Source organism: Abramis brama (genome assembly GCF_963993115.1).
Source record: "Abramis brama genome assembly, chromosome: 5".
Lineage (NCBI taxonomy): Eukaryota > Metazoa > Chordata > Actinopteri > Cypriniformes > Leuciscidae > Abramis > Abramis brama.
Genome location: NC_139967.1, coordinates 21449281 through 21459289, shown reverse-complemented (window position 1 = coordinate 21459289; position 10009 = coordinate 21449281).

Below are 10009 nucleotides of genomic sequence, written 5' to 3'. Positions count from 1 at the left end.
AACCAATGGCGAGAGAGCAGAGGCGCACGAACCAATCAGAGAGCTTGGCGCCCTGCCATACTCGAGCGCGCCAGATAGGGCGTGGCAGAAGAGTATAAATACAGAGAAATCTCGCCATAAAACAGATCTAATCTCCTTCAGCTTCGAGACTCACCTCTTCGCTGAAATCTCCAGAGAGAAGCCGCTCGTCGTTGAGAAGCCCTTCAGCGGAACAGCTTCAGGTTTTGGCAGATCATCCTCGCAGATCGCCGGCTGAGCGTTTCCCTGTGGCATCCGACGAGTATCCTTTTTGCACTATCTAAAAGAGCATACCGCTGTTTTCACAGCGCGCGAACAGCGTTGTTTCAAATGTCTGTTTGCGAGTCCTGCGGGGTTTCCCTGCATGTGTCTGACAGACACACACTGTGCGCGGTCTGTCTCGGTCCTGAGCACACCGAGGCAGCGCTCACTAAAGGCGGCTGTCCACACTGCGACAGCATGACCATGGCGGTTCTCCGGTCACGTCTCGCCCTCGCTACTTCAGAGGGCGAACCCGCTTCACTTCCGTCTTCGGCGCCCCACGAGCCCCGTAGGAAGAAGCGACGAGATCAGAGGATCCCCGAAAGCGGTGAGGTTGAAGAGCTCACGCCGGGTCTCTCCCCGCGTGCTTCACCCGCCTCCCAATCCCCGGTTCTGTTCGTGAGAAGCGACCAACGCCCCTCTCTCGAAGCGGCGGGACTCGTTTCTTTTGGCGGATCGGCGGATGAGGATGACGCTGTTTCTGTGGCGGCATCCGAGAGCGAGGAATGGTCGGGCTCTGTGGACCCCGCCCCCTCTTCTCTGAGCGATCGTCCTGACACACGTGCGAACATCGACGCCGAACTTTTCCGTGTCATGTCTCGCGCTGTCGACGAACTAGGACTCAACTGGCTTTCCCCAGCTGAACCTGCAAGAGGCCGCCTCGACGAGTGGTACCTGCCGGGCCGCCAACAGGCCCCCCGTCAGCGCGCCGCTCCTTTTCTGCCGGAGGTCCACGAGGAGCTCACTAAAAGCTGGCGCGCGCCCTTTTCAGCGCGAACGCGCACTTCCGCTTCTCACACCCTCTCCTCTGTCGACGGCGCTGAAGAGAAGGGCTACGTGTCTCTTCCCCCCATCGAAGAAGCGGTCGCCGTCCATTTATGTCCTCCCACTGCAGGCAGTTGGAGGTCTAAGATGACGCTGCCGTCTAAGCCCTGCAGGGCCACTTCAGCTTTGGCCGCCCGTGCCTACGCCACCGCTGGCCAAGCTGCCTCGGGGATTCACGCCATGGCCACACTTCAGGCGTTCCAGGCCAAACTCCTCCGCTCCATGGATGAGTCAGGCCCTTTCCCGGACACCCTGAAAGACCTCCGTAGCGCTTCAGACTTGGCGCTTCGGGCCACGAAGACCACCGCTCAAGCTCTCGGCCGCAGCATGGCCAGTTTGATTGTGCTTGAGCGCCACCTGTGGCTTAACTTGACGGAGATCAAGGACGCAGATAGAACCGCCTTCTTAGACTCTCCGATCTCCACATCTGGTCTCTTCGGCCCATCTGTCAACGGCTTCGCGGAGCGCTTCACCGAAGCACAGAAGGCTTCTAGTGCTATGAAGCACTTTCTCCCCAAACGCTCCAGCTCGGCTTCACGGCGTCCCAAGAGCGCGCCGCGGCCAGAGAAGTCAGTTCCTCAGGTTCATCAGCCCCGCCCAGCGGCTGAGACCGGTCAGCGCTTAAAGCCAGCGAAACGTTACCCTTTCCCTAAGCGCCAGGGACCCAGACCGAAGCTCACGCTCGACCTCGAGCCGAAGAAGCCGTCCTAACCGGCAGAAAGAGGGGTTCATGTCCCGCCGCGGCCGGACCAGCCCCGAAGATCGCTCGTACACTGCTCACAGCCCCCTCTTCAGTTCAGGCGGCTGGAGTAGTTTTAAATGCAGAAATAGGGCCTGCTATCTGTCATGCACCTCTGCACACAAACGCTGTTTTAACAGCGACCCACAAAAAGCACAAATCGAGCAAAATTTCACTTTCATGTCTAGTCGAGCCCCCGTCTCCGGGCGCTCAGTCTTCAGATATGATCATACCTCTGGTTCATCGGGCTCTGGCATGGCAGGCCATACCCGGAGTCTCAGAGTGGGTAATGAACATCATAAAGCGCGGTTACTCGCTTCAGTTCTCCCGCAGACCACCACGCTTTCGAGCGGTTATTCAAACTTCAGTAAGGAGCACACTAGTTCATGTCCTCCGCACCGAAGTACAGGGTCTGCTGGCAAAGGGGGCTATCGAGAGAGTTCCCGCTGCACTAAGCGAGTCAGGGTTTTACAGCCGTTACTTCCTCGTTCCGAAGAAGGACGGCGGCTTAAGACCCATTTTAGATCTCAGGCATCTGAACAAAGCCCTCATGACACGGCCGTTCAGAATGCTTACAACCAAACACATCCTGGCGCAAATTCGCCCAGGCGATTGGTTCTTTTCAGTGGATCTAAAAGACGCGTACTTTCACATCCAAGTGAACCCCCACCACAGGCCATTCTTGAGATTCGCCTTCGAGGGGCAGACATACCAGTACACAGTTCTACCTTTTGGACTGGCACTGGCACCTCGTACGTTCACGAAATGCATGGATGCAGCTCTCTCCCCCCTGAGACAGCGGGGAATGCGCATCCTGAACTACCTCGACGACTGGCTCATTTTGACTCAGTCAGAGGCGGAGTCCAATACTCACAAAGCCTGGCTTCTCAGTCATTTAGAATGCCTGGGGCTCAGGGTGAACTTCTCCAAGAGTATTCTGTCCCCCAGTCAGCGTATCACGTTCCTGGGAACAGTTCTAGACTCCGTACTTATGAGAGCGTGGCCCACTTCTACCCGCGCTCTCTCAATCCAACGGCTCGCCGCGTCGTTCACGAAGGGCACTCATGTACCCCTTCGAACGTATCAGAGGATTTTGGGCCTTATGGCTTCGGCAGCTTCAGTACTCCAACTAGGTCTACTGCGCATGCGTCCTCTTCAGCTGTGGCTAGCACCTCGGGTACCCCCTCACGCTTGGCGTACAGGTATCCTGAACATCAGGGTGGACCAGCATTGCATTCTAGCACTGGCCCCTTGGATGAACGCCAGCTGGTATCAGCAGGGCGTGAGCATGGGAGTGGTCTCAGAAAGGAGGGTCATTTCGACAGATGCCTCCAACTCAGGTTGGGGAGCCCTGTACGAGGGCAGGCCTGCCTCCGGCCTCTGGTCGAGCTCGGAGAAACGCCTACACATAAACTGCCTCGAGATGAGAGCAGTTTTTCTGGCCCTAAAAACCTTCCTTCCACACCTGGCAGGACACCATATCTTGGTCCGGACGGACAACATGTCAGTGGTGTCCTACATAAATCGCCAGGGCGGTCTCAGATCCCGCAATCTGCTCGCCATAGCTACCCAGCTGCTACTTTGGGCTCAGACCAATCTGCGCTCGCTCAGAGCAGCTCACGTGCCGGGCACGTTGAATACAGGAGCAGACATGCTCTCTCGGGGCAACGTTCCCCCAGAGGAATGGTCTCTCCACCCCCAGACAGTTCTCCTATTATGGGAAATCTTCGGACAGGCAGAGGTAGACCTCTTCGCCTCAGAAGACAACTGTCACTGCCCAATCTTCTTTTCGAAGAAAAAGGACGCGCTGGCCCACGACTGGCCCAATCGTCCCCTTTACGCGTTTCCTCCGGTCTCGATGCTGCCTCAGGTCATCGAACGGATCAGGAACACGGGGTGTGCGATCCTCTTGATAGCTCCTCTCTGGCGGTCCCAATCTTGGTTCCCAGAGCTGATGCAGCTGTCAGTTTCAGACCCTTGGCCAATTCCTCTGAGGAGCGACTTATTGGCTCAAGCGAACAGAAGGATATGGCACCCCCGTCCCGACTTGTGGGCCCTTCATGCCTGGCCGCTCAACGGCTACCCCAGGACCTCCCAGAGGGCGTCCTGAATACTATTCTGGAGGCTAGAGCTCCGTCTACTAGACGTCTCTACCACCTTAAATGGTCAGTGTTTTCCAGCTGGTGTCAGGCTCGAAACCTCGACCCTCACTCTTGTGAAGTACCGTTGGTTCTTTCCTTTCTCCAGGAGCTGTTGGACGCGGGACGTTCCCCGTCCACACTCAAAGTGTACGTGGCAGCCATCGCGGCTTTTCACGTTTTGGTGGCTGGCTCTTCTCTGGGAAAATGCGACCTTATTGTTCGCTTCCTTAAAGGAGCCAGGAGGCTCAACCCGCCTCGGCCTCCCTCAGTGCCGGCCTGGGATCTTTCTCTGGTTCTACGGGCCCTCAAGGGACCCCCCTTTGAACCCTTGGGGTCCACGGACCTAAAGTCCCTTTCCCTGAAAACTGCTCTGTTACTGGCACTGGCGTCAGTCAAAAGAGTAGGGGACTTACATGCGCTTTCCATAAGCGCTTCCTGTCTTGAGTTTGGCCCCAACGACTCTAAAGTCCTTTTGAAGCCAAAACACGGTTACGTGCCTAAGGTGCTCTCTACTCCGTTCAGAGCGCAGGTAATTTCGCTGTCGGCCCTCCCAGTTTCGGGAGAAGACAGTGATGCTCATACGCTCTGCCCTGTTAGAGCGTTGAGATTATACTTGGAGCGTTCGGCCTCGTTTAGGCAGTCCGAACAGCTCTTTGTCTGTTTCGGGGGCCGAACCAAAGGGTTGCCGGTCACGAAACTCACGCTATCCAGATGGATAGTTGATGCTATTGCTTTAGCATACACCTCACTGGGCCTTCCTTGCCCCATGGGTGTCAGAGCTCACTCCACGAGAGGCATCGCCTCCTCGTGGGCTTGGACTAGTGGTGTCTCTATTGAAGACATTTGTGCGGCGGCAGGCTGGTCAGCTCCGTCCACATTTGCGAGATTTTATAACTTAGAGGTCCCTGCTTTACAAGCACGGGTTCTCTCAATCTAACCTCGGCTCTCCGATCCGGGTTAAATTTCTAAGTTGTATGGGAACTTTACATGGGCTGGCCCCTTTCGCCCTAGCCTATATACACACCAAGTATCTTTAGACCCGATGTTCTGGTCTGTGGTATTCTGGCTACTTTCTATCCCGGAAATTCCTGGATTAGAGTAGCCACGAGACTTAGCACGGCGTTTTAAAAAGTGTTCCCACAGCGTTTGCAACGCAGTACGAGAGAACGTTCTCGTAAGGGAACGTACTTGGTTACTTACGTAACCTCGGTTCCCTTAGAGATAAGGGAACGAGTACTGCGTTGCCCTGCCGTGCTATCCTCGAACATCAGGTATTTTCGTTCAGTCGATTAGACCTGTTTTATGGCGAGATTTCTCTGTATTTATACTCTTCTGCCACGCCCTATCTGGCGCGCTCGAGTATGGCAGGGCGCCAAGCTCTCTGATTGGTTCGTGCGCCTCTGCTCTCTCGCCATTGGTTCGTGCAGTTGCATGCAGCATAGCCTATCAGCTAGCTCGCGCGAGCCTGATGCTCTCGCTTATGCTGCAGCAATGCGTTTTAAAATAAAGGCTTCAATATTCTCGAGAAAAGGAGTTTTCCCGCAGCGTTTGCAACGCAGTACTCGTTCCCTTATCTCTAAGGGAACCGAGGTTACGTAAGTAACCAAGTACGTTTCATTGAGTTAAATAACCCGCTAGCAAAGGGCTTCAGTTTACCGGTCAGCGCATGCAACTCAAACAGCAATGCACGACTAATAATAACTATTCGGACTGTCATTTTACACCACATTATAATGAGAACACTATTTTAATAAATCGTTGTGAATTCATTGGTTTTAGTTGCCGTGTTTAAGTGTGTTGCTCCAGGAAGAGCACATTCACAGCGGGAGTTACACATTCTGAATAGCACACATCTGAGGCGGCGTTGGTGACGTTGTATTAGTCGTTATTTTTATTATTAAATTAGTCATTTAATTAAATTATCAATCACATCGACTCATTTTACAATCATACTAGCCCTTTATTTAGACTAAAAACCTTCATTCATTTGGTGAGTACATGGCATTTTGAGCAGCTTTTGCACACCCTGTCACCTGTCCTGCTGTTGGCTATATGCCACTGCAGTAGACGCATATTTCAGTATTAAGGCTAACGATTAATTGATTGTTAATTTAAATGACGATCTGTCATGGGAATTTGTGTAAATTGACATCGTATTTCTATATACTGCATATTCTGTAGGTTATAGTTTAACTTGAGTCACAAGTTAGCACAAGTTGTGCACAATTATTCTTCAAGGGGACATATTATGCCCCTTTTTTCAAAATGTAATACAAGTCTCAGGTGTTCCCAGAATGTGTCTGTGAAGTTTCAGCTCAAAATACCCCACAGATCATTTATTTTACTGTGTTGTAAATACCCATTTTTGAGTGGAAGGAAAATGCTGTTTTTGTGCATGTATCTTTAAATGCAAATGAGCTGCTGCTCCCCACAACACTTTCCAGAAGAGGTCGGAGCCTTTACAGCTCGTGTCTCGGATACTCTGCCAAAAGCTAAAACATCTGTTTGGTTTTGATTATCATCTCTATTGCGGTCACACTCACTTGACCTTGCAGTTCTTCATCATCATGAAAGTTTATTATCTGCATGTGTTTTAAAGCCATATCAGTCTAAACTTCTGATATATGGTTTTCTGAATGCACACATCCGAATCATGCGCACAGAAAGCTGTCACGGTTCATGAATTCACTGTCTCTCTTTCCTCCCGTATGTTAGTGTGTGTGTGTGAGGGTGATTGCCAATCACCGTAATTATCAGCGCTAGCTGATACCTGTCAGCCGCGCCTATATATGTTCATTGCCTGGTGTCTTGTGTTGTCAGATTGTTGTGAGAATTCCCGGTGTCCTGTCCTGCTTCCTGTTCACCTAGCTTTGCCTGTGTTGGATTAGTTACTGTAGTTCTGTGTTCTGCTCTGGGATTATTTCACTTCTGGAATATATTACTTTGTGCCGGAATTCTTGTGAATTGCCTGTCAATGTCCCTGTGCCATTCAGTTTGACTGTTCCTGCACCAGACTGTTTGGACATTGCCTTGCACTTTATCTATCAATAAACTGTTGTTGCTTGCATCTTGTAGGCCTATCCTCCGTTATTTATCATGACAAAAGCTGGCTATCAGACAGCGTGACCCGTGAGTATTAAACTAAGTTCTCTTTCACGTCTTATTGCACATAAAGGGTTAGTTCACCCAAAAATGTAAATTATCCCATAATTTACTTACCCTCAAGCCATCCTAGGTGTATAAGACTTTCTTCTTTCAGCCAAACACAGTCGGAGTTATATATATCCTGGCTCTTCCAAGCCTTATAATGGGAGTGAATAGTAACTGAGATTTGAAGCCCAAAAAAGCGCATCCATCCATCATAAAAGTAATCTATACGGATCCAGTGGGTTAATAAAGGCCTTCTGATCCTCAATGCATTTTTGTAAGAAAAAAAATCCATATTTACAACTTTATAAACTATAACCACTGGCTTCCGGTAATGGCCATACCCGAGTCTAGTTACGGTGGAAGAGTGACCTCTGGTGTATGATGTAGGATGTAGGATTACTAGATGAACTAGAAGAACTAACTAGCACTATGAGCACCATTCTCTCTAGAACATTGGATGTTGTTGCACCTATTAGATTAAAAAAGGTCAGAGAGAAAATTAAAGCACCATGGTACAATAATACTACGCATGTTCTAAAGAGAGAAACCCGTAATTTAGAGCGTAAATGGAAACAAACTAATTTAGAGGTCTTTAGAATCGCGTGGAAAGACAGTATGTCACGTTATAAAAAGGCCCTAAAAGCGGCCAGGGCTGAGCACCTCCGCAAACTAATAGAAAACATCCAAAACAATCCTAGGTTTTTATTTAACACCGTGGCTAAACTAACAAATAAACAGACGTCACCCGAACAAAATATCCCGTTACAGTTTAGTAGTAATGATTTCATGAACTTCTTCACTGAGAAAATAGAAAACATCAGAACCACAATTGTAAACGTTCAATCCTCAATCGCACCTTATAATTCAGCCTCAATTATCCCCCCGCAAGAACAATTACAGTGCTTTACAACTATAGAACAAAAAGAGTTAAATAAACTTATCACTTCATCTAAAACAACAACATGTTTATTAGATCCTATACCAACTAAACTACTGAAGGAAGTGTTACCTGTAGTGGAAGAGCCTCTCCTCAATATTATTAACTCATCTTTATCTTTAGGTCATGTTCCAAGAACATTTAAATTGGCAGTTATAAAACCTCTCATTAAGAAACCACAATTAGATCATAATAATCTAGCAAATTATAGACCCATTTCAAATCTACCTTTTATGTCTAAAATACTAGAAAAAGTTGTGTCCACTCAACTGGGCTCTTTCTTGCAAGAAAATGATATCTATGAAAAGTTTCAGTCAGGATTCAGGCCGCATCATAGCACTGAAACTGCGCTCGTTAAAATCACAAATGATTTACTCTTAGCTTCTGACCAAGGCTGTATCTCAATACTAGTTTTACTTGATCTAAGTGCTGCGTTCGATACTATAGATCACACAATACTCTTAGATCGACTACAAAATTATACTGGTGTTCAAGGACAAGCATTAAGCTGGTTTAGATCATACTTATCTGACCGCTACCATTTTGTCTATTTAAATGGAGAAAAATCTATCATAACTCCAGTAAACTATGGAGTGCCGCAGGGATCTGTGTTAGGCCCTCTGTTATTCTCAATATATATGATGCCACTTGGAAATATTATAAGGAAACATGGAATTAGTTTCCATTGTTATGCTGATGACACTCAAATATATATTTCATCACGGCCGGATGAAAACGCTAAATTATCCAAATTGACAGAGTGTGTTAAAGATATAAAAGATTGGATGACGCGTAATTTTCTTTTATTAAATCCAGACAAGACAGAGGTAATACTTATCGGTTCAAAAAACCGCCCACAGAACCTCTCACAATACAACTTTGACATCGTAGGATGTCCTGTTACTTTATCCTCTACAGTAAAAGACCTGGGTGTTATACTCGATTGTAACCTGTCTTTTGAAAATCATATTTCGTATGTTACAAAAACAGCCTTTTTCCACCTTAGAAACATTGCTAAGCTACGTAATATGCTATCAGTTTCTGATGCAGAAAAGTTAGTTCATGCATTCATGACCTCGAGACTAGATTACTGTAATGCTTTATTAGCCGGTTGTCCTTCATCCTCTATAAACAAGCTACAGTTAGTCCAAAATGCAGCTGCTAGAGTTCTTACTAGATCAAGAAAATATGATCATATAACACCGATTTTATCATCACTACATTGGTTACCTATAAAGTTCCGTATTAATTATAAGGTATTGCTACTGACTTATAAAGCCCTAAACGGCTTAGCTCCAGTCTATTTAACGGATCTTCTATCACCCTATAATCCATCGCGCTCTTTAAGATCAATAAATTCAAGACTTTTGGTCATACCTAGGATATCCAGATCAACCAAAGGAGGGAGAGCATTTTCACATTTGGCTCCAAAACTCTGGAATAGCCTTCCTGATACTGTTCGTTGCTCGGACTCGCTCTCCCAGTTTAAAACTAGATTAAAGACGCATCTTTTCAGCCAGGCATTCATATAATATTGTTAATCTCACAGTTTCAAACTACAATCCGGCCTCTAGTTCATAAATGCCAGAGAAGAACTGGCCCCCGACTGAGCCTGGGTTCTCCCAAGGTTTTTTTTTTTTTTTTTTTTTTTTTTTTTTTTTTTTTTCTCCATTAGGTCACCTGATGGAGTTTTAGGACACCATTAGGTCACTTGATGGAGTTTTTTCGGTTCCTTGCCACTGTTGCCTTTGGCTTGCTCAGTTGGGGATATTTTGGGGATATTTAATTTTATTCTATCAATCAATAAATTCCACTAGAAACAAACTTTGTTGTATTATTTTATTTTAATACTGTGAAGCTGCTTTGATACAATCTGTATTGTGAAAAGCGCTATACAAATATACTTGATTTGATTTGATTAGCGTAAGCTTAGGTGAG